The sequence below is a fragment of the Cyprinodon variegatus genome, unplaced genomic scaffold, assembly GCF_000732505.1.
Source record: "Cyprinodon variegatus isolate N-32 unplaced genomic scaffold, C_variegatus-1.0 Scaffold105, whole genome shotgun sequence".
In the NCBI taxonomy this organism is placed as follows: Eukaryota; Metazoa; Chordata; class Actinopteri; order Cyprinodontiformes; family Cyprinodontidae; genus Cyprinodon; species Cyprinodon variegatus.
In genome coordinates this window covers 615857-621239 of record NW_015150558.1, presented here as the reverse complement: position 1 = coordinate 621239, position 5383 = coordinate 615857, and the positions used below count along the sequence as shown (strand labels likewise).

The following is a 5383-nucleotide window of genomic DNA, read 5'->3' as shown; positions in this document are numbered from 1 at the left end:
GGATCACCCGTCTGATCTACTTTCTATAGTTCTAGTGAGGACACATGCAGCAGCATCTGGATCAGCCGTCTGATCTACTTTCTATAGTTCTAGTGAGGACGCAGGCAGCAGCATCTGGATCAGCCGTCTGATCTACTTTCTATAGTTCTAGTGAGGACGCAGGCAGCAGCATCTGGATCAGCCGTCTGATCTACTTTCTATAGTTCTAGTGAGATCAGACAGCTTTGTTTAATTCCATCTGGAGAGCGAGATCATCTGTGGTAGCAGCACTAGACATCTTCCAGGCATGTGAGGAAAACTAGCAGCAGTTCAGAGGATAGGATGAATGAACGGTAGCCGGCGCGCGCTGATGACGTCATACACACTCCGCTTTGTTTTAAAAGATATAAATATAAAAATCTAACGGCGGATGTCTGGGGGACAGTGATTGGCCTCCATGTTCTGAATGCTGGCGTTCCATAAAGAATAAATGATGAACAGTTTAGTTTGTGCCTTCAAGTCGTTGCCCATAGGAAGACGTTACTGGATATAAGCTAACGGAATATCTTCAGAACGGCTCCAAATGACCCAAACTCATATGGGAGAGTAGAACATGATGGAATAACGGAAAATCAAGGACCAATGGAAAAAAGTCACTTTAAAGCAATTTTTTTATGTCCTACCCTGCTAACATGAAACAATTGTTTTAAACTAACTAGATACGATTAAGTAAATGCCAGAAATGGTTACATTATTGTTTTAGTGTATTTTAAAAAATTATCAGCTGACATTATGCTGCTAGTTTTTTGCTAAAGTTAGTTAGTTAGTTTCTTACTGTAAGGTAATTTTTTTTCAAACTTCTCTCGTTTTATTTTGCAGCTCCACGTCTGAATATTGTCTTGCTTGGAAGTTCCGACAAGAACAAAACAACAGTTGGCAACTTTATAACGAGACAAAAATCTTTTCGGACTCCATTATTGACATCGGTAAAGCATTGTGTGCATGCCAGTGCAACGTGGAGAGAACTCTTGATGAATGTGGTGAAAACCCCAGACTTTTTTGAACAGTCTTTTTCATCAGTAACCAAAGAAGTTTCAAACTGTTTGAATCTTTGCACAACTGGACCAACTGCAATTTTACTGATCGTGGCTTCCTCTGATTTCACAGAGGAAAGAAGGCAGGTACTTAAGTCACTTCTAAAGTTGTTTGGTGAAGATGCAATGCAACGCTCCATGGTGATCTTAAGTGAAAAAGAAAGTGTAATAGATTACAATTATTCTGTGAATGAAATAATCAGAGAATGTAACCAAAGGCAACAGATAATACCACTTGATAAAAATGCTCACAGAACTGATTTGTCAAACAATAAATTCCATGAACTGATGAAAATGATAGAGATTATGCTGAATGATGGTGAAACACAAGACAGGATGATGGCTGTTAACCTGGATAAACATGTAAATTTCCTCTCAAAGTACTTACCAAAGTGTAATACAAACATGTCAGTAAATATATGGTCTAATGATAAAGAGACAAATATAAGCTCTCAATACAAAGACCAAGAAACAACAGAACATAGTAATGGTAAAGTAACCAATCTGGACAGTGATGAAGCAAATACAACACTTTTAAAAGGATGTTTTGAAAAGTTAGAACAACATGAAACATTTAATAAAACACCAGAGAATAAAAATGAAAACATAATGGATAATATGAACAAAGACCATGTAAAGGATGAAAGGGAGCTGTCAGACAGAGAAAAAAAGATGGATGACAGAGAAATAAAGATGGCAGACAGAGAAAAAAAGATGGATGACAGAGAAATAAAGATGGCAGACAGAGAAAAAAAGATGGATGACAGAGAAATAAAGATGGCAGACAGAGAAATAAAGATGGCAGACAGAGAAATAAAGGCGTACGACAGAGAAAAAAAGATGGACGACAGAGAAATAAAGATGGCTGACAGAGAAATAAAGATGGCAGACAGAGAAATAAAGGCGTATGACAGAGAAAAAAAGATGGACGACAGAGAAAAAAAGATGGCAGACAGAGAAATAAAGATGGCTGACAGAGAAATAAAGATGGTGGAAATAGGAATAAAGATGGCAGAGAGAGAATCGAAGATAGAAAAAAGGTTGATAGATTTGGAGAAAGTACATGCTGAAGATACGATGAAACTTAAAGAATATAAAAAAAAGCTCAAGGATCAAGAATCAGATCACTTGAAGGAAATCTTGGCTCTGCATTCAGACCACAACAGTTGCATGAAGCAGTTAATGGAAAACTATGCTGGAAAAATAACTAAATTAACAGAGCAGTATGAGGCTGAATTGAAAGATCACTCGCGAACCCATGATGAAAAATTAGCAAATACTGTTGAAGACTGTGACACGAAAATAAGAATCAAAAAAGAAGACCACATGAAAGAAATGATCAACATGAGGCAAGAGCACGAGAACAAAATGCAGAGTTTTCAACAAGAGAGGGACAGGGAAATGGCACGTATAAAAGAGGAATTTGAGTTGAAGATAGCAGCTCTAAATGAGGAATGTTGCAAATTGCAGGAGCAGAAAAGGCAAGTTGAGGATCGAATCAAGCATCTGATGCAGGAATGTCAAGACAGCGGAAGTTCTTTTGACTTTGGAAAGATTCTTACTCTACTTGTACAATTCGGTTTTGACAAGCTAAACAGCGTGAATATGGAATGGAAGGAGAAAGGAAAATGCCTAACTGACATATTTAAAGAAAATACCAAGAATGACAAAGAGGGAAACGGAGACCAAATAATGGCTCTTGAAGAAAAGCATAATGCAGAAAAGATGAAAATTAAACAGGACTATGAGGGACAAATTTGTGACTTGAAGCGTGAACATGATTCCAAAATGAGAATTCAGAAACAACAATATGAAAGCAAGATTAAAGACCTTGTTCAGCAGAATCGGGACATAATAAAAAAGCTGAAAGAGGAACATAGCGATGCAATAAAGGAACTAAAAATAAACCACAGCCAAGAAAAAGCTGATCTTAAGAAGGATAATGATGAAAGAGTGAAGAATTTGGTGCAATATTACGAGAACCATATTTCTGATCTCAAGCAGGAGTATGAGCAGAAAATATCTTCACAACAAAAAGAACATAATGAGAAGATAAATGACTTGATCCAACGGTGTGAAGACAAAACAACTGCTATAAAACAAGACAACGATGAGAGAATTCAGGAAATTAAACAGAAACATGTTGAAGATTTAAAGAACCTGCAGCTAGAACACGATGAGAAAACCAGAACTCAGAAACAAGACAACGATGAGAGAATTCAGGAAATNCCCACAGACTGCCAATCTGGGTCCCTGAGTAAGACCCGTAACCCCACACTGCTTCCTGGACGCCGCGCCATGGCAGCCCACTGCTCCCCAAGGGGTTGGGTTAAATTCAGAGAGTTAATTCCATTGCTCTGTGCTTGTGACAGTGGAATGACAATAAAGTTGAATTCTATTCTATTTTATTCTAACAATGACAAATAAAGACCTCTGATTTTTAAACACCCTGACAAAAGATAATAATGTATACCATAACAACAATCACACTGAGAAAACACTTTTATTTGGAAGGAGATTTTTGTTTCCATGCACTGAAAAACTTTTTAATCTACATTATTCATTTTTTCTTGAATTGAGGAGGAAAATTTTAAATTTTTCTTATGGAACAGGACAGTTAACATTTAAAATAAAGAAAAAACAACTGCTTTGCCTTATGTCAAGCGCATATTATCTAATTATCTTATTTTAGGAGTGAAAATACTCATGCCATTGACAAACTACCAACTCAAATTAAGGGTAAATACACTTAATTTAAGACATTTTTACTTATTTCAAGATAATTTTTCCAATGTGTGGAAAAATTTCCCTGAACTTAACTACATGTTTGGGCATTTAAAATTAAGTTATGAGCTGAGTTTAGGTTTAGTCTGGGTCTGGGTCAGGCCACAGCAATAAATCCAAGATTTATGGAAGTTAATGGAAAGTCCTGGCAATTATAGTGTGACACGTGTGTGTGTGTGTGTGTGGCAGTAGTTATTTCTGTGGTTAAATGTGCAGCTTTCTGCTTTAAATTAAATTGTGATTTTTGCTTTTGATGCAGATAATTTTCTTCAGGAAGAAACAGGTGGATTTATGCTCAGGACTCCATAGAAAGAGTTAATCAGTCAGAAACATTGAAACATTCAGAACAATGAGCCGACGGTACAAATAGGGTCAATATTCGTTAATCAACTGTTAAGATTTATGTTAGGTAATAAAAAAACACTGAAATCTTTACTGTGATCAGGCTGCGTATTATCCTCAGCCATTCATATGATGATAACAATCCTGCATATTGTGAAACAGACCAGACCAACCAATCACAGAGCTTCTTATCCCTGCTGAGACTGCAGCTGGATTCTGCTGTTAAAATTCAACCAAACCTGATTTAAAGACACATGAGAGCCTCATTGCTTCATTATCCTAAAGTAGTAAATATGGCAGCTTTTAGGAAAATAAATGAAACGCAGTTTCGTTAAAGGACTGATAAGAAAAGTTTATTTTTTATTATTGTAGTTTGGGTTTTTTAAAATAAATAACCAGATAAAAAGTCCAGTTCTCGTCCTGTACGCTACCAGCAAATATAAACCTTTTGGTTTTAGAGTCGATGGACCAGAGAAGGGAAGCAGAATCCGCTTTATTGCCAAAGATTGAGGCACAATCAGAGAATTAGACATCAAATATAAATAAATATTTAGACAGAATAAAAGATTCAAACAATCATTATGTTCATATCTACGTGTCATACATCCCAAATGTTTTCCTTTTCATCAGAGTAGCTGAATACTCAGGAGGAAACTATCTGGTTTCCTCCAGAACTGCTTCCAGCAAACATCCAGGACCCAGAAAACCACATTCCAGTCATAACTAGGGCTGCAACTAACCATTATTTTACTAATCCATTAATTGGTTGATTCTTTTTTCAGATTATTTGATTAATAGTCGGACAGCCAAAGGTTCTTTTAGACTTTACTAAATTAAACTGAGTGAAACTAAAGCTTTTCCACTTGAGTTCTGGATAGAGGAGATGGACGAACTGTTTTTTTTTTTTACTTAAATGCAAAATATTTACATGTTGGTTTTTTTTTACTATCTTGGTATAATACCTGCTCTAAGTGTGTCGCTCTGTCAGCTAAAGGCATGTTCTAGAGTCTCTACACACCAGTTAACAATTCATCGATTACTAAATTAGTTAACGATTATTCTTATAATCAATTAACCTCTTACACCCTCAGGGGGTATAAATAAATTTCTGCCTGACAAAAACACACAAAAGTAAATAACTTATAGCCTCACAGCTATTAGATTTAAGAAGAAACTTTTGGTAC

General features: G+C 36.2%; 1 protein-coding gene across 2 annotated transcripts in view; it reads right to left on the bottom strand.

Moving 5' to 3' along the window:
- Positions 1–5383, bottom strand: part of prdm6 (PR domain containing 6) — a 128060-nt gene that overhangs the window by 80719 nt on the left and 41958 nt on the right. The gene's annotated exons all lie outside the window — the stretch shown is intronic.